This window comes from Anguilla rostrata, chromosome 10 (assembly GCF_018555375.3).
Source record: "Anguilla rostrata isolate EN2019 chromosome 10, ASM1855537v3, whole genome shotgun sequence".
NCBI lineage: Eukaryota > Metazoa > Chordata > Actinopteri > Anguilliformes > Anguillidae > Anguilla > Anguilla rostrata.
In genome coordinates this window covers 29,813,025-29,839,690 of record NC_057942.1, presented here as the reverse complement: position 1 = coordinate 29,839,690, position 26,666 = coordinate 29,813,025, and the positions used below count along the sequence as shown (strand labels likewise).

The following is a 26,666-nucleotide window of genomic DNA, read 5'->3' as shown; positions in this document are numbered from 1 at the left end:
AACTGGAACATTGATGGTGCCTTTAGTCAAGATTCATGAAAACCACATCCAGTTGATGCAGATGTAATTGAGTATTAATTAATTAATCCCTGTAATTACTGATCATTAGTAGTACTAGTAATTATTAATAACCTCAGAAGACCTCACCTTTTATCATTACTGCAATCTGTATTTATTCAGCTCATTGAAAGGGACACCAGTGAGCCTAAAACATCTTGCTGCAGTCTTGGGCCTCTATGTTCAGCCTGCATGCTTTTTGAACTCCAAGGGCTGTGCTGTACCTAGCAAATAAGCAAATCTGATTGTCCGAATGACTGATTAAGTAACTCCCTGATTGGTTGAGCAGTTGATTGATGCTGCTGGCTCTGAATATTGCACAGGTGCTATATTCGTATCTACCGTTAGGCCCATGACTGGTGTTCCATGTGTCGGAAATGACGGGACTGGACAGAGGCTAAAACGTTACTGTCACCGCTGGTTGGAGGAGGCATTCCAAGAACGCCTGCGCAGAAACCGGGGGGGGAAATCTGCCAGAAGAACTCTTGTCTGATGAATGTTCAGCAGGAACTTGTTCGGTATCGATCTCCCCCCGCCCACCTCTTCAGAGGGTTTTCGGTCAGGGAATATCCTTTAACGTTCTGTAAGTGCTTTTTAAATGCGTTCCCCGAGCCGCGCGGGCAAATTCCACTTAAGCCGAGACAAGAAGTCATAAACAATAACTATTTTTATATTCATCTGTTTGCTACAGTCGGAATCAACTGAGGATAATGCACAGTCAGGCCGTCTCAGGGAGAGGATATTGCTTTGCTGTCCTGAAAGAGACTCCCGCACGGTCTTAACAGGAGTGAATGAATCCAGCTGAGGGATTCATCTGGGGAACCTTTTTTATTTTATTCACTGGTACAGTTTTAAAGTAGTCCTACATCTTTTTTTTTGGCGGGGGGTGGGTGGGTTGGGGGGAGAGGCCGACAAAAGATGGGAGGAGGTGACTTGTTGCTTGGGGACAGCAAGAGGGGCGTGGGGACCTTACATCAGACCGATATTTTGAAGTAAGGAAAATGAACAACAGATAATGCCAAAGATGGCAGCCGGAGAGAGAGAGCGAGAGAAAGAGAGAGAGCGTGTGTGAGAGAGAGAGAGAGAGAGAGAGTGAGAGTGGAATTGCTATTTCAGAAGAGGCCAGAGATCGTCCCCACGCACAGGGGTCCATGTGGTTCGGCCCCTGAGCTGCTCTTTTCCTGATGCCAATTAGCTGCATTTCCTCTGAGAGCGAGGAGAGTGGAGCAGAATGGGCCTAATTATAGACTAAAGGCACAAATTAGACATTTTCAGTACCCAGAGATTCTCCTTAATGCACAATTCTTACTTCTTCTGCTTTCAGTGGAAAAGAGCTGTAGGTGAATAATAGCACAGCACTGGCTGTGATTTCAGTGTATAGTTTCACAGACTTGTTTCGGGACTGCATTCGTTGCCATTGTGATCACAGCGTGTCTGCCTCAAACCAAATAACCTTACATGCGTTACTGTTTTCTTATGGTAAATTACATAGCTTAGTAAGTTAAGCAAGAGAAAGTGAAGCATAAAAAACCTACGATGGCTACAATGCGTTTGCACACTATCTTTGCTCGCTGAGGTTGAGGACAAAGAGAAATCATTTGTGTGCGTATTTGCAGGTTACTTTCATTATAATTTTCAACCGAAATTCAATCACAGCCATTTTTTTTGTTTTGTTTTTTTTTTGTTTCCTTTAGGATTTGCCTCATCCAATAAATTGCACATTCTAAACGAACATGCTAATGTATGGTCCTTTTAATGGCAACAGGAATAATACACTGTAATTTTAATTTACAGTGTATTATTGTGTAATTTCACATATTACAAGTAAATGTATTTTAATGCAGTCAATAATACTGTCTAAAATAAAGGACACAATAAAGACAAATATAAATAGATTTTTTTCTTGTTTCTCCTGAATGATAAATCTTGAGATGTCTTGCACCTGGACCAGTCTGGGTTGGCTAGTACCGTGTGTGAGTCTGGTCCTACCACCACTGACCTGAAAACTGCCCGTTGCTGCCCTGTCTCAGGGCGAGGGCAAAGAGAGGAATTGTATACCCGCGTTCGCATGCACGCACCCACACATGCAAAACCTACACACAGACACAAACATGCACACTTTGCTCGCACACATGCACACACTCACATGCACACACACACACACACAATCACGCACACACACACATGCACACACACACACACACACTACACACATCCATGCACACACACACACACATACATGCAGCCTGACCACACACTACATGCATCATCACGCACACTACTACGCACACACACCACACACACCTACACGCACTTATGCATGCACATACACACACACACATGCACACCCACCATGCCACACCTTTCTCCCCTTGGCAGAGTGGTGTGAGTACAGTACTGCAGCTGTGCCCTGGAGTCGCGCAGCCAGTGAGCACATAGCTGTGACTCACCAGCGCTCAGTGCCCAGCAGATAGAGTCATCCAGACCGCCGCTTTCCCAGAGCTCATGCACCTGGAGCGGGAATCTGGCTGGAAGCTACTGCCATTCCCGGCTTGTCATGGATTGCAGCGGCAACAATAGTGAGTTCAAGAGAAGGGTTTTCATGGGGTTAAGCCCCAGAGCCGAGGGACCAGGATGCTGTCTGGTTTTGGTTAATGACTGAGCTTTGGCCTCAGCAGGGGTCTTGTTCCCGCCAAAGACCAGCACCCAGAATCCTTTGCAGAAGTGATGTGGTTTTGATTACCAAGGTGAAGGGCTTTGTGAAAAGGAATGTTGGGTCTCAGTTTTTTTGTAATTTAGTTTATTGAAATATTTTCCTTTCTTTGTTTGTCTTTCTGAAAGCATTTTGCATTGTGAACCATTTTGTAAAATGTACATTACTCTCATCAGAAGAATGGTATATTGCTGTAGCAGTATTATTGCTATTGCCACTGAAGATATTGGCCTGGATTCAATCAACATTCGCCCTTAACTTCACCCTTAAGCCAACTGTGCTCATGCTAGTAACTGTGAACCAAAGTGTAGCAGTAATGTTGATTAAATCCAGATCATTACCAATGTGCTATGGCACATTTGCTTTGTCCAAACGGACAAATTATTAAAAGGAGTTTATTCAAAGTAATGGAGAATCTTAGTAGAGCTGATTTAAAAATCTCTGTAGTGTCTCCTTCTCTTCCTCATTTAACCACCTTTGTGAATAGCATCACGGTTTCTGTTGCTAAATATCCTCTTTCATGACTTATAGCCACATCAACAAGAGAGTGTACATGAAAGGAACATGAACAGGGGAGGTTAAGTCCAGTGGCACTGCACTAGATAATATACAGTGTGATTGCTTATGTGGGTACATGATGCAGACCGGTAGTGTGCAAAGACCACTCTGGAACGTGCGTCCTGCAAAGCTCTCTCCTATGTTGCTTGGTACAGGAAGAGAAGAGAGGTCGGGGAGGGGCCAAGGAAGGTCGACAAGCTTGTTTGACGGAGCGGTGGTTAAAAATGGTTCATTGAAGGTGCACGGGACGGTCAAAAGTTCAAGTCACAGCAAATCCCACTCCTGAGCAAAAGGATCAGTGCTTTCTTGTGATTGTCTCTCACTTTCTCAGGATTCATTACAGTGGGTCAGAATGGAACCGGCATTGTTAAATAAAGGATTTACTCTTTTACCAGTGAGGTTCAACTATTACCTAGTGTGCTAAGAAGTGTGTGTGTGTACCTTTTGTGTGTCTATACACAAGTGCGTGTGTGTGTTTTTTTGTGCAATCTGATCATAATATGTTTTATCATATGCATTTGAGAGTATTCTGTGTACTTTTGCCGAGACAGGTTTATGTATTTGACATCTCTGTTCCACTTCCCTTGAAAATACAAAGCTCTTTGGAATTCGATCGTGTTGAGATCTAGGAGAACTCCACCTCTGATAGTGTAATTCATGGGCTTGATTGGGAATTCTTAGGAAAGTATTTCAGTATGATCATCTTGGATATTCCAATCAGTTTTGTATTTTTTGAACATTTTTGTTCTTCCCCCTTGAAAAAATTTGAAATATCCAAGATGACCACGTCAAGCTGTTTTCTTAAGAATCTCCAGTCAGGAACATTAATTACATTTTCAGAGGGGCGGTTCTCTTGGATCTCAACCCAGGCATTTAGAGTTAGATCACCAGACTGTAGGGGTTCAAACTCCTTAAATTCCTCATCTCGTAATTCTTCACAAGACATGTTCTCATAGCTTTTGGCGAATTGGAGACCACTTGTTCAGCTTCAGTTCCCCCGTCTTAGCCCTCATGTTGTCCTCAGGGTCAAAAAGGACCCTTACATGAGTTTAATCCCTTAAGTTGCACCGGCCCCTATTCAGGCCGAAGTAGGTTTATTTCATTTTTTTTACTGTGAAATTTTATAGTCAGGCAATATACCGTTTTAAAGTGTTAAAACCCTTGGTTCTATCTCTATAAACTATTTTACAATGCCAATGTTTTAACAACAATGATTCTTTATTTTGTGTGGGGAGGCAAAACAGGCTTGTGGGGTCCTCACCTTCCATTTGTTTTTGAAATCCACAGTCAACATGAATCACAGTACAGCTGGTATCTTTATCATGTAAGGGATCAATGAAAAAATAAATAGTAGTTTTAGTCCCAAAAACATCTTAACTGAGAGAAACATTGATAGAATGTCCATTGTTTTCTTTGCAATTCTCCAGATGAATTATCATTGTTGTCCATTTTCCCATTGCATACATGCCAGAAGTACTGTGTGCATAGTAACTGTTACTATCTCTGGTTTGTGTAGAATCTCTGGAACAAGATTAGCCTACCTACAAGGTTCTCTGACCAGGACTGGCCTAGCAGTCCCTCAGTATACTGTAGCTAATGGGACCCACCGTGTGCTAGCAACTACTAAACATGGACAGCATGACCACCCAGTACACAGCCAGCCAATGGCAAGCTATAGTTTCAGCAATTTTAGAGTACTTGTGAGAAGAAGACTATGCCTGTAGTCAAGAACAGAAACCATTTTATTTGGCGTATGTCATTTTCAGGCTTGTGTTAAAAAAGAGGGTGCCACATAAGGGGTTAACAGCAGCTTTTTCAGCATGAAATATGATTACTTTTTATTTTAGGTTACCCTACCATTAGGAAAAAGTTAAACATTGCCCTTTTTTATATTTTTATAAAATACAAATATATTATGAGTCTTTTTAAGCCTCCAGTTATGAAATCAGAAGTCATAATCAAAGTCAAGCGACACACATGTATTAAAGCAAAACAAAATCGATTGTGTTGATGACAGGTGAACAGAGCAAACATGTAGATTTGAGTGTTCTTGGTGGTGGTGTGGTGTGGGGTATCTTCAGACTCACACAGGTCGGTAGACGGACTCTTCATTAGGACTCAAAGTTCCAAACAAGAAATGAGAAAGGCAGAGGAATCAAGCAACCACACAGTGGGAAATGGCAAAATCAATTTCATCTTACAGTGGCATTTAGATTTTATTTTGCACCCGCATTTTCTATTTTTGCTTAGCTGTCAGCGCTGTGGCATGTTTCCTTAAGAGCTCTTTGCTATTTTGATTTATTTATTTCATTCTGTCTGTTCTCCGCGTTAGCGACAAACGTCTGATCCTCCTGAAGACGTCGGTAACGAGGCGGAGACGGAACGAGGAGGTTGCCGGGGGCAACGTTTTTGACGCTACACACGCCTCCCCCGTCGGTGGCGGTGTCGGGGTGCTCTCTTTCCGAACCCTCAGTTCTTCCGCTGATACCTCTCAGGGTTGCCAGAGGCGACTGTGCCCCTCCCTGCCTTCCCCTTTTTTAGGGGAAACCCTCAGAGACGTCTGCCATCATTAGATTACGCCGAGAAGCGCTCGCTCTGCAATTTTCTTTTTCGGATTTTAAGTATTTTCTTATATCGCGTTGTCACACCTTAGCGAGCTACCGATAGTGCTTCTTATTTGGGGTGTGTGGGTGGCATCAGACGCCCCAAAACCCCATTGGAAATGTTCCATTCCAATGCAGCATTTCATAACGCATGATAAAACAGGGGGCATGTGGTAAACATGATTGATTTTAGGAATAAGTTGTAGGAATTTAATTTGAGATGCTAACTTAATTGAGTCAGTTTTATTATTGTTGTTGAGCTATTATTTCGAACCGTCGGGATAGGATTTCTGGTGTCATTGTGCGGTCACAGAGTTTCCTGAGCACTGAAAATGCTGGAAAACCTCAGTAGACTGTTCCTTTTTGGCTTCGTCATGGTGCCACAACAGCCATCAACAATCTGGAATTAAGAGTTCCAGCTGGCCTCTGCGTCAGCAGCCGGTGTCCCCGTGGTGACGTGGTAATGGCATGATGGATCGCGATCGACCAATCAAAGTTTGTGAGCCGGTCCACACGAGGACAAGCCCTGGCCTTACACCCAAGGATGGGGTCATCACTGTAGACAGTTTTGGAGCCATTGTTTCTTTGCGGTGAGCATTACCGGGCTGCAGACAGGAGTTAAACCTCCAGTCCTGAGAACATAGTTCCCTCCTATATCTCTTCCCTATGATATGCAAACAGAATGCGGGGTTTAAGAATAGCAACAGTGTGGGTTTTTTTTTTTTTTTTTTCCCATAAGCCACTTCTCCACAGGTTAGCTGCTTTGAATAGTCCTGCCCACTAGACCGGCGCTAATCTCCGGGGCCAGGAACTCCTCCGCTGTGCTCCGGTCCCCCCCCCCGCGGCAGTGCCGACCGCGCAAAACACCTCGGAGGGAAGAAACTGCGTGCGCCGCCGACACGGCCCCACCGAGGGAAGAGCTGCGCGCCGCCTCCTGAGCTCCTTGTTCTTTTTAAGCCCCTCCGTCTCGCGGAACTGGCGTTTTTAAAATCCGCCGTCCGGGCACTCCCGCCGATAATAACTCAGAGACGGTGCAGTGTATTAAAGTGGGCACCGTGGCTTGCGGTAATATACACCGGGAGTACAGTTACGGCAGGCCGCTGGCTCGCTGAAGAGCAATATTCGGTCTGCGTGTCTGCTTCTCTCTCTTTCTCTCCTTCTCTCTCTCTCTTTTTCTCTGTCTGTCTCTTCGTTTCTCCCTCTCTCACCCTGTGTTTCTCTCTGTCTCCTATTCTTTATCTCTTTATCTCTAATTTGAATGCCTTTCTGTGTTTATAATGATTCACTGTGGTCTGATTGTCTGCCACAGCGTATTCTCATATTCAGGTTGAATAGCATGCCAATTTGCTTTGGTTTTTTAAAATCAGATTTTCCAAAGGTTTAATATAATTTTGTTTGTTTCATTATCATCATTATCATCATCTTCATCATCATCATCACCTAAAATGGATTTCGCAGACACACAATCCCTGGTCTACAAGGTGGCAATTTGGTGAGGGACCTGGTCTTGCAATGCAAGGGTTGTGGGTTTGAATCCCCCCAGGGGCACTACTGTTTTACCCTTGAGTGAGGAGTTAAGCCTGAATTGCTTCTGTAAATATCCAGTTGTATAAATGGAGAGTGTGTAGAGATTTTGTCTGTTGCCCTGGATAAGAGTCTCTACTAAATGCTGAAATGTAAGTACCAAATCACATCTCTGTACGCAAAAAATAACTGGACGCAGGGGTTAAACAAATTGCGCAATCTGAAGGCATGTTTGCCTCAATATGCAAAATAAGAAAGAAATAATTCATGTTTTACAGGCATTTTGGGCACCTTCCCCATTGACGCTTATTTAGTAAATGCCCTACGTTGCATGATTATATCCCCCATTCAGTAATATTATTATCGATTTGGTCTGTGTGAAAAGGGTGTGTTTGGGGTGTGTACCTATGTATATTTTGGGTGCGTTTCTGCTGTTCAGGGTGCTGTCAGGGTCTGAGAGCTGTGAGAGAGGGAGGAGAGGACTAATGCAGTAAAGGGGTGAAAACAAGACGGAGGCTGAGTTGAGTGAGTTCACGCGTTCGTGGAGCACGGGAAGTCCACGGCAGGAAGGAGGGGGACTGCGCGGGCTAGCGTACGTGCGCTAGCCCGCTCGCGCGGTCGGTCGCGGACCGCTTTTTTTTACGACCGGGGCCCCGACGCGTCGGGCGCGATTCGTCTCCCGGCAGATCCTCCGCCCGTCCCCCCCCGTCCCCCCTGGCGAGCCATATGCTTTTTTAAAAGCGGGACGAGGAGACAGCTGGCTTTTTTGTTCTCCGTCTCATCAATTATGGAGCCGCCCACACGACCGACTCCCTCCGCGAGGCCGTTTCGCCGCGTACGAGCCGCTCCTGCGGGTCACGCCGACAGCTGCCTGCGTTACACGTACGGAGCGCGGCGCAAGGTGGGTCAAGGACTTCTGTCGGGAGGAGGAGGAGGAGGAGGAGGAGGAGGGAGACCCGCGAAGGGCTGCTCAAAGAGCTGAAACGGGAACGATCGGAAGCGGGGTGGGCAGGTCTAACGACTCGACAAACGAGCGCTTGCGTTGGCAAGGTCAGCCGGTGATCGACAGGGAACATAAAATTGACGCCGTACCTTTAAGAGCTAAATGCTTAATGAAGCTTAACACGCGGCAATAAATACATGTGCCGTTTCCACGTCTTATTACAATTACTGTATAGAATAATGGCAGTGAGAGGCAAGTGCTTTGCACTGGCTTCCGGCTAATTATTTTATTTTGAATTTTGTGTACGGTACATGGGCTTTAGCTCTCAAATACACAAGGAGCTCTGTCTAAAGACAGGCTGAGGAGGGAATTTGAATAATCAGGGAAAGGCTGGCTGAGACATCGATAGACTAACACACGCTTTTCCTGCATGAAACATCCAGTAGGCATCCCCCCGTACAGGGAAATGAATGATACTACTGAGAGATAGAGAAATAGACGGGGAGAGAGAAGAAGATGGAACAAGAGAAATAGGGAAAGACAAAAAGAGGTCGACTGGGGGGGGAAGAAAGAAAGTAAGCAAGGAAAGGGGAGAAGAGAACAGAGAAAGTTGGTAAAAGAAAGAGAAAAAGAAAGATGTGGAGAGAATAAAGAGATTCCTCAGTGTGATGTGGGCCCATGGCATTGAGTCTGTGCTGGTTTGTTTCTTTTTCTTTTTCTCATTTTCTTCTTTCTTTTCCTTTTCACTGTTTTTTTTTTTTTTTAATTTAGGTTTTCTTTTCTTGTTTATTTGCTCCCGCTATGCGCCGCGCTGCATAGCCCAGGCCTGAATCACAGTCCGGCAACGCATCAAAAAAACAATATGTATGTACAATCACCGCCCGAACAAAAACAAGCAGAAAATCCCACTGAGCCGCACAGGAGAAGGACTCCGAACTCGTCCGGTCGAGAAGAGCCCTCTGGGGGGGGGGGTGGGTAGGAGGAGGAGGAGGAGGAGGACGGCGTATGGGCCTAGGGCAGAGCAGGCTGGGGGGCACCTCTACCCTCCTACCCCTCTACCCCTCTCCCATCCTGGACCGCCCAGGATGGGGTTAAGGGCAGAGGAGGAGGAGGAGGAGGAGGAGGAGGAGGCTGGCCTAAATGATTAATGAGGAGGGAGAGAGCGCGCTCAGGAGCCGGGAGGCTGTGCCAGCATCGTTCCTCTATAATGCAGGAGGCAGGAGGCTCACCCGGGGGGGGGGGGGGGGGGGAGGAGTGGGGGGGGGGGGGGCGTCCCAGGACCCCGACAGATGCAGGTGGTCCATTTCATATTCTGCCTCTGTTCTCGCTCCCTTCTCTCCTCTACGAGAATTCATTTTTTCTGGAGAGAACAGAGACTCTCTCTCTCTCTCTCTCTCTCTCTCTCTCCGCCTCTGTCTGTGCATCTCTCCCCCTGCCTCTGCGTCTCTCCCCCTCTCTCTCATTCTATTGGTGTTCTCTCTTTCACACACTCTCCTCTCTCTCTCTCTCTCTCTCTCTCTCTCTCTCTCTCCCTGCACTCCCTATTTTGCTGTAGTGCGATCTAGATAAGGAATAAAATAAAGTTTTAAAAACCCACACTTTTCTCACCCCAGTTATGCGGGAAGTTTTTTTCTCGGAGGCTGTGCGTGGTCCGCTGTGGGCGTAGGATGGGAATAGACACCAGACACATCTTCAATCACTTACGCTTCCGCTTTAATGAAAAATTCACATCTTCAGGATATTTTCAACGGTGCCCATGCCCAGTTTGGGTCGCTTGAATAGTTCAGTATAAACACTTTAGACACCTTTATACTCCAGCAAAAATTCCTGAAAATTACTGGTCATTTTTAAATAATCACCTCTTTCTTTTCCAGAAAAATATATATTTAGTGAGACTGGGAAGTGTAAAAAATATATTTAGTATGGTTGTACATTTCAGTGAGTAACACATTTCATTGAAAATTCACACTGAGCTGTCCCAGTGTTTGGGGCAGTTTTAGATGTTGTACCAGGCTCTAAAGGGTTAACATATTCCAAATATTTTTGATTCAGGTCTGACCATGACTTCCAGGCCACGATGGCATTAACTGCGAAACAATAAGTAACGAAACAGCAGTAGGAAATAGAGAAGTTCCATTTTTAATTCTTTAATTCCAAATATGGCACTGTTATGGAAAACACACTGCAGTAAACCACAAACTGAACAGCTAAAAAGGCAAATAATCAAGCTAATTTTCCTGATGGCGGTAATATGTTTTAAGTAGCTCGGCAGTAATTTCTAGAAAACGTTAAATGCCGCTGGGAGCCTTGATTGACGGCGAGCACTCTACAGGTCATTGGCGTTGACGCGCTCGGCGCGTAGCACATTAGAACTGCGTAACACCTGCTCTCTTGCTCAGCGCTGCGTGATGCCTCCCTGCGCAGTCCTCGCGAACCCGAAACGCGTCTTCGGCGAGAGCCGGCTGAATTAATCATGCGTCCAATTAGGGCGAATCTGCATATTCATCAGGACGGGACGGATCTGACACTCGCCGTTTTTATTTAACGACGTAGATGATTATTATAATAACGATAATGGCGGTGGCGATGATGATGATGTTAATGGCAATATGCATGGCGCTACTGCTGCTGTTACTACCGGCACTGCCGCCTGTGCCATCTTTATTTATTGATTTATTTATTAGCTGCATTCATAAAAGATCTGCACTCGTCACCGTTGTGGATGCGGCTACATGATTTCTGCTTCAGAATATTGCCTTAATATTCCTGTAATGCATCATCACAGGTGTATGTACAAATTAGAGGTGAACTGATTAGAGATGATCAGAGGCTCTGCTTTCATATGTATGATTTTTAAGTCCAGAAGAAGTTTTTCTTTAGAACGAGACTGTTTTCACCAGCAGTGGCACAAAATGTCATCTCAGAACCACTGAATTGGACTTGTACATACTTGAATTGATCATAGTCTCTGCTATAGTCAAACATGGCAGCCGCCATGAACTGGCTTCTTGCACCAATGAGCAGCTCCCACAGTGCTGTTCTGGATGGGAGGAGAGGAGAGACCCAGGCTCTTCTGGAAGTTTCTTTATGGTGCTGGAGAGGTTCTGGTGGTTGGCATCTGAGAGGGGGAAGGGAGGGGGAGTGGCTACAGTATTGTGTGTGTGCGTGCGTGTGTGTGTGTGCACATTTATGTTTGTGCGTGTGCGTGCATGTGTACATGTGTATGTGCTTTTTTGTGTTTGTGTGCATGTGTGTGTGTGCGCGTGTGCATTTGTGTGTGTGTTTGCATTTGTGTGTGTGTGTGTGTGTGTGTGTGTGTGTGTGTGTGTTTGTATGGGTGTTTAGGCCCATCCCTTTGGTAATATCACCCCCTCTTTGCTGCTGAAAGTCCTTGTGCTGGGCTTTGGGGGTCATTAATTAAGCTGTTCTGAGAGGGTTATGATCATCTCAGTCCCTGGGGGAGAGAGAGAGAGAGAGGGCGGGGGGGAGCAACCATGATGCTGAATTTTCCAAGCAGGCTTCTCATTGATAAATTTCCCTGTAGCTGTGTAAGGAACAAAAACACTGGGCTTGAAATAATAAAAATATATCACCCTTCCAGTCTTAACCTTGTGGATTGACTGTGTGGGACAGCTGAGATAACATCATGGATACATATGTTTATGTTTCTCAAAATCTATATGTGTCTTCATATGTGTCCACTGTGTCCTACTAATTGCACTTAATTGAATTTTATCAATTTTATTTAATTCATTGTTTTCTTTTTTTGGTTTGCCATTGCCTTGTGTAAATCAGTGTTTACAGTGCAATTCCCAAAAATATATATGACATAAACTTGTGACTATTATTTAGGTCCGGAGATTTTATTAGAAATGAGAAATACTTGATGAGAAATCCTTTATTTAGGTTATTTTATAAATTTGAAAATAAAAATAAAAAATCAGTTAATTGAGCGATCTGTAATTAAGAGATCACAGCACACAGTGTCTTCACGTAAAGCTTTTTATTTATAAATTCATTTGAATTTTTGAAATTGGTGCCATACAACTTAACATGCAATGGATCCCAGAAACCAAACTGGTCTGTTTCTCAAACAGAAGTTGAATAATGGAATTTAGTATGCTTTATTCGCCTCTGCACTGCCACGGAGTACGACATTGTACCATTCATTACGGGAGACAAACGCAGCGTTGCTCGCTAACCGCTTTGTCCGCGCGTGCGAGGAAGGGCTGCGTCGGAAAGACGTGTAAACAGAACCGCATGAAAGCTCAATTAGCCGCCGAGACGCTACGTCACCCGGAGGAAAAACATTTCGCGGAAAACGATCGTAAAATCCAAGTGCTGCGGAGCGTCGTCATGGAAGAAAATAAGTTTGTCCAAACAAAAAAAAATAAGGGGAGATGAGACATTGATAAGGAATGATTAAAATGTTCAACACACTAGATTTTAAAAAAAAAAGAAAAAAAAAAGGTTTTTACTTTCCTATGGATTTAATCGAGATTCTGATTGGATACCCATGCTGATTCATTTTTCCTTTGAAACTTCCTCTTCTCTGAGTTCAGGGCCATTTGCCATTTGTATTTTGTGCATACGTACGCATCAATAAAAATATTAGATTCAGATTTATGCTACCCTATCACCCTGAAGTCACTGGCCTGCTGAAAGGTATAAGTTATTGAGAGAGAGAGAGAGAATAACAACAATTCTATGCCCCAACCCCATCCTGATTGGACTCCATGGTGCCTTATGATGCCCAGCCATGCACGACGGTTGCCCTAGGTGCTTCGGTGCCTGGGGTTGCCTCTGGCAGTCCGGCCCTAGAGGAGGTAACCCAACGCCTGGTCTCCATGGTGAGCAGCGACGGTTTCCTGCCCATTACTCCCGTGGAAGCGGGAGCAGCGTTTCGAGCAGCCTGGTAGAAGCGGTGGGAACAGCCTGTACCAGTGAGATGTAGGGTGCGTGTTCTTTTCCTCGGGGGGGGGGGGGGGGGGGGGGGGGAGAGTTGCAATCAGAAATCCTGCCGACGCGATTGTTAGCCAACACAAGCCTCAGAAATGCTCTCCGAATCTCCTGAGTCTATTTATAGCTTATATAGGTTTCTACACGCTGAAGAATTGTGCCACATTTTTGTGTTTAGCACACGGCCGTATTTTTAAGCTGTCAACGTTTTATTAATTTATGATTATAGGCATCAATTACATTGAGTTATTACAAGGATAAATACATCGTTGTATTTTGCTGTATTGAAATGGGAAATCATTACCTTCATAGTATTACTCTGAAATGCAACTTGAGGTTCCCCAGTCTCCCCCATTGCACTGCCTGCACAGGTATGGCTGAATATTGATTTATGGGAGCTGTGACACTATGATGTTAGAAATGGTAAAGATTTCATTTTATTTTTTATTTTTTTGGTGCTGTGATGTAACAAATGGACTGAAGTTGTAGTACTGTGATGTAATAAAAATGGCATTGGAAGTTCTGGTAGTATGATGTCACAAATGGTACTGGAGTTATAGAATTATGATGTTAGAATGGAACCTGCTGTTCCGTGGGATGCTTGGAACACTTGACTGAGGCTCAGGCTTTTCAGTGTGCATTAGTGAGCACTAGTCTGCAGTCAGTCCAATTGTTCTTTTTGATGATAATGACTCAAAAAAACAGTCCTACTCATAAGAAAAGCATGTACACAAAAAACTGAATTTTACAGGGTTTGAAGTTTAATTCATTCATGTAATCATTGCTATCTTGGAAAAATAAGCAATTAAAATATTAGAAGGTGGGGAATATTTTTAATCATAGCCGACCCCCACTGCCTCATCATAATTGAATGCATTCGATTAATTAAATTTTGCGGCAATGAGTTACCTTGTTGGGAAGCACTGGGGCTGCAATTGCTTTGTGTGTGTGTGTGTGTGTGTGTGTATGTGTGTGTGTGTGTGTGTGTGTTTATGTGTTTGAGTGTGTGTCTGTGTTTATGTCTATACATACAAAACCCCATATACATACTGTATACATATAATGTGTAACATTTCATGGTGTTCCATAAGGGCGTTATAAAACTAAAGATTTTAACATTTCGCTGAGGCTCTCCCACAATGCACTGCCCAGGGGGACAATTCCCTCTAGAATGTTCAACAGCACCTCCTCTGGTCGAACAAGTGGCCGCAATATGCCAGTGCCAGCTGCTCTGCTTGTGCCAGCTGCGTGATTGTGTTCACCCTCTTCAATTTACCCAGAACGCCGAGCGGCGGGACACGCCCACTCTCACGAGTCGGCTCTCCTAATTGGGAGACAAAAGAGAAGTCTGGACTGAGAAGTTGTTGATTATAAAGATGTTAAAAAAAGAAAAGACTCAAAGGGGGAAGGCTTGTGCCTCTCCAGATGAGTTATTTGCTTGCTGGCGTTTTGGCAGCGCACACACACACACTTCTGTGTTTAGCATTCAGCTCACGCACAGCCCATGAGCGAGCGCCTCACTTCAGTCCTGTTTTTATTTGCTCGTCATATGTCCTCATCCAGAGCCATGTACACAACTTAAGTTTTTACATTTTATTTTTTATCTCTAGGTTCATAATATCTGAGTATTTATTGCGGCCTTTTAGGTTAATTTGGTTCAGCAGTGGTGTTGGGATTGAACTTATGAACTTCTAGCCTTGAGCCATGTTCAGTACCCGCAACCTCATTCTACCTTTTTAAACTTAGCCACCTAATCTGGTTTCACATAATTAACCCATCACCACAAACTTGAGTTCATATCAGTCAGAGAATACTGCATACTCACTTTCTCTTAAACATCCAACCACTGACATTATATGCAGTAGAGCCTTTGAAAAGTTAGCAATTAAAAGTTAACAGTTAATTGTAGCAGTTATAATTTTTTAAGATGCATAATAGTTTAAGGTGAATTGTACATATGATAACGGAACATTCCCATAAATGAAACATCAGGGAACTTCAGAAAAAGATAATATGTAAACATATGTCTGATGTTAAAGCATAAAATGACATTTTCAAAAATGCAACTAAAATACGCTGTATGGGAATTGCTGGGTGGCTCACCCTGCTAAGGCACTGTTCTAGTGCATGGGTGGGCCCTATGGTCTAGCATGGAATACGTTCTTTGACAGTGCTGACAGTGGTTGGCAGCCTCACAGGGTGCCACGCTAGTGGCTTTAGCATCTAGCAGCCTGTTGCTTTCGGAGGGGAGGGCAGAATGCGTTGAACACAAGCGAGCGGTCTAGGACATATATTTATTTGGGTCCAGCCATGCGAAAGTTTCTTTATCAGGGGAGGGGAATAATGGTTTGGAGCCTAATTCCATTCCGGTGTAAGACTGTAGACCTCCAGGGAGACTGCAGAGTGCTCCAACTGTTTCCACGGCAACGGGTTTCCTTCCCACATTTATTTATTTATTTGATTATTTATATATCTTTCTCTTTCAGCAGAGCAGTGAAACCAGGTCCCAAACGGTGTTTAGAGACCCCGGGGACCAGATCGGACACTCCCTTTTACCAAGGGGTCAAAGGAATGTTCTACCTGCCCATTCACAAGTCCACTGAGCACCCTGGCATGTAATTTATTAGCCATTAGTTATGATTACTGTTATTATTTTATTTGGAGTGGCTTGTATTTGATATCTTATTCATTTGCACAGCTTGGCATGCGCTGAAACATTTTGGGTTATTGGCCTTGTTACGATGACTGCGTGAGATTCAAACCTGAATCCTTCTGGTTAGAGGCCCAGGTCCTTACAAGCCCAGCTTGCCATATTTCTACCCTTTTGTTAATTCAGGTGATGTGTAGATTGGGAATTTCGTCCATATTTTGGACGTCTCTGAATAGCTCATGTGAATACATTTTTATTCATATAATAACTGTGATCTGTTTAATAGGTCTGTCAGTGTGTGCATGTGTGCTTGCGTGTGTGTGGCCACGTGTGTGTGTCCAACGTGAAATGCGTGTCTGTGATTTTGCTCTCTGTATTACGGGAAGAATAGATCGACGCGTTTAATCTCTGAGTGTGTCAGACAGACGGCACCATTGTTGTGGATTGCCCTCTCTCATTGTGAAACGCTCACATGCTCCGAGCTGCTAGGCTCTCAGTGAGCCCTGACCCATGTCTGCGTGTTCTAAAATAAACACGCCCACTCCTTTCTGTCTCAATACTGTCTGCACTGTAACTCACGCTTTCTTTCTATCTGAGGGTTCTAGGAACTCAGTTCCACAATAGATTCTCTAGACTCACCAGATGCCCATCTTTTGGTACTCTGTTTGGTTGGTAGCAAGAGTTTCTGGTTCAGTTTCTCAGTACCGCTCATCTGTTGGAAAAGTATTGTACTTAGTCGTGGGCCCTAGGAAATCTTTTGTAGATTCAGCCACAAATTGAAGTGTTTCTGCTCCAGCATATTGAAGACAGACCTGGGTCCAATACGTATTTGTTTTGGATTCAAATACTTTTCTACGCTTTACTGATCTTGTCTGGTGTATTGGAACCAATGAAATACTCTCAACAAGTGCAAACCCTACCTTCTAGTCATATTGGCAGGCTGAATTAGACATCATCATCGGACCAGCATCAAATATGTATTTATTTTGGATTCTGTGCTCTACACAGAATCCAAAATAAATACATATTTGACGCTGGTCCGATTGAAGAATATGTTAAGAATGTGGAGCCGAGAATGTGGTTGGTCCCTTCCTTTGTGTCTGCGTTAGCGTCTGTAGCGTTGCATCCTGGGGTCTCCTGCGGTTGTGACGGCAACTGCAGCACACGCTGAAGCGCGTACCAGCGGACGCGTATCCGCGGCAGCACGCGAATGCACATCGGTATGCTCAGGGTGACCTAGGGGAAGGTGGAGGGGGGGCGGGGAAGGTGGGGGGGTGGGGGGGTTAGGGGGGGGCATGGAAGGGGATTAGCCCAGGCACGATGTGACCTCGCTCCGGAGCGACCTTGTCTCCGAGAGACATCGGCTCGCGTGTCAACGGGTTCGAGCTCGCGGCCCCTCTTCTGCAGCCGACCAATCGGAGAGGGCGGACGTCTGGCGGAGGCCGAGATCTGGGCCGAGCGGAGGGGGATGAGGTCGCCCGCTGTGCGCTGCCCCCAAAAATCCCCTCCCTGTCCATCCTCTTCCTCCAACTGTAACAAGAAGCTTTAGCGTGATGTGAGGGAAGATTCCGCATTCGCTTTCTACAGTTGCAGTGGCGACAGTAACGCTTGTATCTATGACAACTGCTTCTGCTGCTACACCCACTCCTCCTGCTAATATTAGCACGCAACTGTCGTGATTGGTGGGACAAATAATAACAGTGAAGACAGGAACATTGCTACTATGATTCTGAGCGCTAGTAAATGCTGCAGCTGCTGCGACCTGCGACCACCGATTTTGCTGATGCTGATTGGAGGACGAACAATATTAGTCGGTGCGATTGGTCGCTATACAAAAGGTTGTCTCATGCTGTTGCCCAGCAAGCAAGCACCAGAACTGATTTACATTTCTTTCCATAAAAAACAGTGAACCGCAGGACAGGATGATCCAGGAGTTAACAGGCGCAAATGGATTAAAAGGAAAGTTTGCTGTCGTCCAGCCATCTGTGAAAGTTTGCAGAGGGAGAGCGAGAGAGAGAGAGAGAGAGAGAGAGACGGAGACTGAGAGAAAGGCACACTCAGTAAGCGCGTGTTCTCCAGCTCCGAGACAAATGATCCTTAAACAATAAAATCAAGCTGTTCCTCTTTTGTGAGGGGGTGTGGGGGGGGGGGGGGGTCCACACAGTCCTTGTCTCCTGTTGTGGTGCAAAAACTTGTGGGATAAATATTTACTTTGAACCCGCAACGTCCTTCGGCCGGAGTTTCTGGCGGACGTTTTTGGCTAAATGACGCCCGTCTTAGCCTTTCGTAAATAAACTGTTCTTTCCATCGTGACTTTGTGTTTGTTTGTCCCTCTGTTCATATTTGTTCAGGGCCCTGCGTGTACACAGCCCTTTGGTGCTAACGCGGCTGAAGCCTGTCGGGAAACCGAAGGAGAAGGGAAGTCGGAAACACCCGTGCAAAACGACGCGCTCTCGGTTACCGGGAAACGCGGAGTGCTCCGTCTTTTTATCTGAGATATGAATGTCATAATCCAGTTTAAGCCTTTTCGTCTTCGAGCTGAAAACTGTGGCCGACCGGCCTGTGAATAAATAGTGAAGTGGAACCGTGAAATCCACCATTGCTGTGACAAATCCGTTGACAAACAAGAGCAGTTCTAGAGTCCTCAGTTATCTTCGTAGTTACGTGTCACTTACTCCTCGATGCGGTTTCGGTTCAAAACTGTTGAACCCAAACATTCATTAATTCAGTCATTTGCAAATAATAAATTTAATTCTAAATTTGAAAACATTTTAAAGTACTACTTTTCACGCACCGAAGCCCCACCCCTCATCTCATGGAGGCAAGAGTCAGTCGCACTGTATTGGTGACCACCTTAAATGAAATACAAAATATGATATTTCACATTCTAATAAGCAATTCAGTTTCAATTTAAAGAGGGAAGCAAGCCCAGATTTTCGTGGTCCTGTCGACTATGGTACAAAATTCTGAGGTGGACACCTTGCACTCAAGTCGAAATTGTTTTAGCTTCTGCTATTAGCAACGGCCCTGAGCGCCCAGCACTCCAACCAATCACGTGAAAGGGAGGGGCACTCACATCAAATTCAGTTCAAGATGTATAAGGCTCTTCCCCTTAGCCCACAGGGATACAACAGTGTCAACACAGATTCTGTCCTAAACTCTGCTTTGGGCAAGCTGGGCACATATATGACAACGTAACATTTAATTTAATTTGTTATTTTTTTTATTTAATAATATTTGTGTATAAATTCTGTTTTCATGTAAATTTTATGACTTCAGGCACGTCTGAGAGTGCATACAGAACTGCCCTCCTGGCCGAATGTGAGCACTGGAGGCAGGATGGGCGGTGCTGCCGGCATTAAGCCGGGGACGCGGGTGAGCTGAAGGGCGTAGCGCTCCGCGTAAATCCCGGTTGAGGGGAGGGATGTTCGCGACGGGCGCGCTCCCCGCCTGACCTCTCCGCACTAACTCTCCACAGTGTCCTTGCCGTCTGAGACGCAGGTGTGTTCGTTTGTGCCGAACACTGCTGGGAGGCGGGGGGGTGGGGGGGGGAGGTGGCCTCCGTGTTAAAGCCTCCTAAATGCCTCTTTCTCCGACTCGCTCACAAGGTGAACTGAGACTGGAGAAGGCAGTTGAGAGTTTTACTGGCCTCGCTGTGTTGTAAAACAAAATGGCCGCTCTGGAGCCCAGCCAGTCTTGACTGGAGTCGCATTTAGTGGGAATGTAGTTGCCATGGTAATAGTTGCCCCATTGTTACTGTGAGGTTTACAAAGGATTGCGTGCTTGCGTTTAAGTGTGTGTGTGTGTGTGCGTGCGTATTTGTGTGGGTGTGTGTGTGTGTATGCATTAGTGTGTGTGAGAAAGTGAGTGTGTGTGTATGCGTAGGATTGTGCATTTAGTTGTGAGAGTGCACACGAGAGTGTGTGTCTGTGTATGTGTGTGTGTGAGAGCGAGAGAGAAATTGTGTGTTTAGATGTGTGTGTCTGTCTGAAAGTGCCTCTGTGTGTCCCATGGAGTGTGCTTTGATCTTTGATTACCATCTCCAAAGTGAAAAGGGGAAATGATGTTTTTCACCAAGCCCATCCTCGCGGTGTCTCCAGATTGTCATCATCAACAATGCAAAACATTAACAAGCAGATCGGCGATGAGCGTACAGTCTAGAGCCCTCCCGAGTTTTTAACCTCTGACTCACCCGCAAAGCCACTGGCCGGTTGACGGGAACACGTCCTCAGATGCACAGCAAGATGCAAACGATCAGGAAGCGAGCAGACTTTCATCACGGACAGACGTAGGGTTTCAGCATATCTTGCTTGAGCGTTGAGGTGGGAAGGAAGGGCTTGCGTCTGCCGAATGATATATTCACCCGTGCAGGGCTCCGTCGAACCAGCCGATCCTTACGGCTAGGGGGAAAAAAAAGAAAAATACTTTCCTGATTATCACCTCCATTGAGCAAATTTGTCTCCCTGCGTGAAGCGGTTGGTTACCCATTAGCGTCCCGCGGATACCTTAGCGTGTCTATCGCGCGGGTCCGCGGGGGGGTCTGAAGGTAAGGGGGTAGTGACTGCGGCCATTCCTGACTGCGGTACCCTCTTTCTGGGGTCGCGACCCCCATAAAACACCTGAAGGCCAGGCGCCTTTGGTTCTGTCTGGCTTTACGGACTCAACTGTACTGTGAGACCCTCAGTTTTTGCTTTGACACACTTAGGATTCTGTACAGTACAGCTATAGTGTATGTCACGGTCTGGATTGGATTGGTCTGGGTTCCGATTTTGGATAAAGTGCATGGTTGTTGTTAATGTATATTTGTGCCCAAAGGACACCATGTAAAATCATTACTGCAAACTCTTATTTCTGATTTGGAAACAATTACACATACTCAGTCAGTGTGCACCTCCTTCAGCACATTTTGCAGCTGTATGTTATCTGTGTACCTAATGTTGTGGCATAGCCTGGGTTCAAACCTGCAATAACCTGGACAGCTTTCAGGACCAAGACCTCTTCAGACACAAAATTTGGCCCCACCCCTGCTGGTTTTCAATAAAAACCTTTTTTGCTATATTTTCCATTGAGCACAGAACAACAAATGTAGGAAGCACAGGATGTGAATGGAGACAGGAAAAGAAGAGGAGGAAGAGAGAGGGAAAGGGAAATTATTGGAGGGAGAGAGGAAGAGACAGGACACGTGGAGAGAGAGAGAAAAGAAAAGAGAGAGAAAGAGAGACTTCTGAAAAATAATATTCCACCTTTATTCATGAGGAAGGAAGATGTGGGGAACATCGTTAGGATTTCTGTGCAGCCTCTTGGTTAGTTGTTCTGGGTTTGTTACACGTATGTATCGCTGATGTTTCCTAGCATCTGTGAACCCTAAGAAACCAAAACTGGCTCTAACACACTGGCCTGATTCCTCTCATCTTAGAGCCAGCCGCCATGTGAATATACAGCACTGTAGGCCATTACTTGAGTCTCATCTCCTGCACCTGATACAAAGGAGAAATTAGAATGCTGCCCACATTTCTACAAGTTTTTTCTTGGCTTTCCCCTAATGAGAATTGAGAATAATTTCCCCTGCAGTGTCTCTTGGGGCCTAAGAGAGAGCAAGAGAGAGATAGAGAGAGAGAGAGATGAACAACCATCGTCAAAATGCAGGGAAATTGCACAGCATTAGCAAGCAGATAGATAGACCGACAGGCAGACAGACAGACGGTCGCAATACACTACCCCCTTTAGATTTCAGCGGTTTGATTAGAGGCTAAAGCATGAAAAAATAGCTGAAATCACAAGTCAGTCCAATTGCGAGGAAATCACATTTGAATGAAACTGTGTTCCTTGAATATGTAACTTACACAAAAAATCCCATTTCATTCTTAGCAGTTTTGCACCTTAATATAAATTCTGACTGTGACCTATGGCATAGGCATTTAACCCTTTAAGGTGTAAGATCAAATATGTAATGGGAATTTTCTGAACTAAACATTCTAATGCTCTTATAACAATCACTGATGGCAATGGAATGCAACGGAGTTCTGGAACACTGACTTGAATGTTGAAAAGACATAACAAAAAAAACCTACTCTTCAAAGGGTTAAGTGCCCCTGGATATACTTAATTAAATAGAATGGGCTCGTTGCGTATTAATGTCCTGCCTGGTTCTCAGAACCTTGCCGAACTTGGGTCACAAGGTCGATAGCCCCTGATGTGTTTTCAGTCAACAGCTAGGCCGATTGTGCACTGATTCCGATGAATCTTGACGCTAACGCCTGACACAAAATCCGACAGTGTCACAGGTCACGATTTCAAACGTCAAGGCCATGCAGGTTCCTGACGTGCTTTCCGGGTGCAAGTTTCTTTGTGCTTCAGCTGAGGTGTGTGTGTGTGTTGTGTGTGTGTGTTTGCATGTGTGTGATATATGCCATAAATATACCGTTCATATCTATTGTTCGTAAACACATTGGTTCTATCCTTATAGCTTCCATTTCATTGCACAACATGAATATGATTATTGTACATTTCTGGACATGTTGATACATGTGCTAAATTCAATAGAATTTCCAGTACTTTTCAGTCAGTACAGGTGGGCATCTGTCCACCTTCCAAAGAGGCAGTTTGGCAGAAACTCTAACTGCATTTTGTTTTATAAAGTAACTTGTTGATAGATTTCAGGAATGTTCAGGGCGTACTTACACCCAGCACGGTTCTGACCAGGTGTATGGGTTCAGGTGTATCCCTGGTGTTCAGGTCTAGTCATGGTGTTAAAGTGTACCCCAGGTGCTCAGGTTTACTTCCGGTGTGCAGGTGTGCCCATGGCATTCAGTTAATGCCCAGGTCAGTAGTAACAGGTGTGTGAGGTTGGTGAAAGATTTGGTGTGGATTCAGCCCATGTGATGGTCACCAGGTGCCTTTAAGTGACATAGAGGCAGGGCCTTCTGTCCATCTAAACATGCACATTCATGTGGATTGTTTCTTTCTCTTTCTCTGTCTCACACACACACACTCTCACGCATAAACACAAATACACACATGCACTGACACTCACACATACACACACTTGCACACACACACACACACACATACATGCACACACACGCACTGTCTCACATACACACACACACACACACACATGCGTGCACACAGACTCACACACACACACACACACACTTCATAAAGCCGTTAGTGGTGAAACAAAGCTGACCTAGGTTGTTAGGGTAAATGATTGACAGGCCTGGCAGAGTGCAAACAGCGTTTTTTTTTTTTTTTTTTCTTTTTTCCACACACCTGGTACAGATCAGTGTTTGTTGGGAACCCTGTTTGCATGGAGAGAGAGAGAGAGAGCAGTGAAGAACAGGCTGCGTGGAAGTGCGGTCAGACAGACGGTGCGGCAACTCCCCTTAAACACACAGTGTCCTGGCGTCCATTATCAACTGCCCCCAGTTCAGCCCACTCCACCCCACCACCCCCCCCCCCAAACCCACAACCCACCGACCGCCCGCCCCCCCCGCCCACAAGCTGGCCTGATGAATACTGACAGCCCGGCGAGGCGCTTTGACCTTGCGACCGTGACGCGCGGTAACGAATGCAAACACCTGTCCCCACCGACGCCTGGCGTCGAAACATTCGAGGTGACGGCTACCTCCGCTTGTATCACAAGTCCTAATTATTAACCCGCGGAGTGAATCATCGGCGAGGCCATTAATCCCCGCTCGAGACGGCCGCTCTCCTGAATAATGACCGCTGGATCTGCTTTTATGGATCGGCCGCGGTTCGCTTTTAACAGGAAAAGAGAAACTTCGAAACTTCTTTTTAATGCAGTGCGGCCCGGCGTGACGACTGAGTGCTTCGCCAGTCAGGTCTGCCCCCGCACGTCTGTTTCCCTGGCTGTGTGGGTTTTAGTGAGGTTTAAACACAGTGTGTAACTTTATTTCATTTTTATTTATCAGTATTTATCATTTTACTTACCTTTATTTCTTCTTCTTCTTCTTATTATTATTATTATTATTAGTAGTAGTAGTAGTAGTAGTAGTAGTAGTAGTAATATAGTAATAGTCAGTGTTACGGACGGAATTGGGGGGGGTCTGACCCCCCTAATTAAGACTTGGACCCCCCCCCTCCCCAAAAGAGGTAAAAACAACAGGTCAGGGGTGTTTAAACATTTATATATCCTTCTTACCTGTAATCATAAATATTACAATATATTCCCCATCAGTGGCGCCACAGTAGTAGCAGCAGTAGCAGTAGTAGTAGTAGTAGTAGCAGTAGTAGCAGTAGCAGCAGGAGCAGTAGTAGTAGTAGTAATGGTAATAGAAGCAGTAGTAGTGGCAATAGTAATAGTAGTAGTAATAGTAATGGTAATAGAAGCAGTAGTAGTGTCAGTAGTAGTAGTAACAGTAGTAGTAGTAGTAGTAGTAATAGCAGTATTAGTAATAATAGTAGTAGTATTAGTAGTAGTAATAGTAGCAGTAGTAGTGGTAGTAGTAGTAGTTGCAGCAGTAGCAGTAGTAATATTAGCAGTAATAGCAGTAGTAGTAATAGTGATGGTAATAGTAACAGTAGTAGTAATAGTAGCAGTATTAGTAATAATAGTAGTAATATTAGCAGTAGTAATAGTTTACAACAAGCACAGAATCATTTATTATAAATTGACATTTTGTTTCTCGATGGCTAGCATGAGAGGCGTCACATTTAAAAGGGAAACTGAATTTTTTTAAATGGCACTGGTGAAAGCGCAGCAGAGAGCATCCTGGCGGAATTTCCCCTTTCACTGTGCTGTAATCAACATGTTTTGTCTGGGGGGGGTGGGGGTGGGTTTCCATACAATGCAGCAGGAAGCTGCCCAAACTGTGACTAAATCTGGCTGGCTCCCTTGTTATTATTTTTTTAGAACAAAAATAGAAAATAAACAACAAAAAGCATTATGCAGAGATGCCATGTTTTGGGCTGGGAGAGGTGGGTGGGGGTGCAGTGACAGTTGGGGGGTGAATTTGATTGGGGGCAGCCCCCCCCACACACACACAAAAAAGCCACTGTTCAGACTCAGAACATTCCCAGGCACCGTGAGTATTATGCAGTCATGAATCAAAAACAGAATTATAGTAGAAAGGTCAGTTTAAAATGTATGTGCAGTTTTCATAGTTTCAGAGTTTCAAACTAACAGGATTGAGATCCCAGAAGTGGCCCTGGACATTTTTTAATGAATTTACTCAGGATCCAAGTAAGCAAAGCCTGGCTGCCACAGATCACACACACAAACACACACACACGCACACACACAAGCACACTCAAAAAAGCACACACACATACGCATGCGCACACACACACACACACACACACACACGCACACACACAAGCACACTCAAAAAAGCACACACACATACGCATGCGCACACACACACACACACACACACACACACGCATAGACGCACAGGCGCACAAGTATGCACACACACACACACACACACACACAGACACGCACGCTATCCCGCGACAGTGAGACAGAGAGAGCTCGACGGAGCTGTAGACGCCGGTGGGTTTTCCTCAGATCGCCGCTCCCTGACTGCGAGCCGCCGCGTTCTTACGAGCTCACGAAAGGCAGGGACGCGAGCCCCCCCCCCCCCGCCATCAAACGCGCCTTTTCTCGTCGCGACTGGCCTTGATCGCGTCGCCGGAGGATTCAGCCGCGTCTGATATCCTTTCGGTCTGAGCCGCCGTGGGGAAAAAAAAGACTCCGCGTTCGCCGGCGCCTTGGCGCGAAACCTCTCGCGGCTCCACGCGACCCGGTGCGGCGCCCTGCCTGTCGAGTCGCCGCTAGTTTACATTACGTTTATGCGTTACATCACAGGCATTTAGCAGCCACTGTCATCCAGGACGACTTGCACAACTTCTACACAGCATTTACATCGCACCCATTTATACAGCTGGATATATACTGAAGCGATGCGGCTTAAGTACCTCGCTCAAGTGTACAACGGCAGTGACCTACCCGCGAATCGAACCCGTGACCTTTAGGTTACAAGACCTGCTCCCGAACCCATTACACTTCTCTCCTTACGTGCCCTTTTATCATCGTACGCTTGTGTAACGTTTCAGACTCGCGGCATTGATTTGTAGCCGTCGCAGTGGAACTTCCTTCTGTCAGAGCAGCGCAGGTAAAACGCCGTTCTTTGAGGCGTGGCGACAACACCGTGGATGGGATTCAAACCAACTACCTTGTGGTTGATGGTGGAATGGAAATGGAAATTCTGTAACTCAGCGTGAGTCTCAGTAGTCTTCAGCCCTGGTGCTGGGGAGCTGTAGGCTCTGCTGGTTTTCATTTTCACTTTAAAATCGGCAGCCAGTAGAGTAACCATGGTCTGAAGATGCTTCTTTTCAGACTAGACCTGAACGAGCTGCTCCCACTCTGCGAATCAGTTCACTTAAATTCCCCTCTTTCATGCCACTCATGTTACATATACCTCCATTCCAGCACTTATTGTAATTTGTATTTTCATCCTAATATTATAGCTTGTACTTCCCCCTAGTTTGGCTTAGCATACGTTAAGTCAGAATAATGTTCACTTGCGTGAACTGAACTGTGTTCTCGGCTGTGTATAGCTGTACGAAATGAGTATTGTACGTTAATGAGCCTGTGTTTTATAGTTGTTCCAGTGACCTTGATATGCACTTTTG

The 26,666-nt window shown here is 45.3% G+C and overlaps 1 protein-coding gene across 4 annotated transcripts in view; it reads left to right on the top strand.

Annotated features, from left to right (window-relative positions):
* Nucleotides 1-26,666, top strand: part of ssbp2a (single stranded DNA binding protein 2a) — a 103,365-nt gene that overhangs the window by 44,116 nt on the left and 32,583 nt on the right. The window lies entirely within an intron of this gene.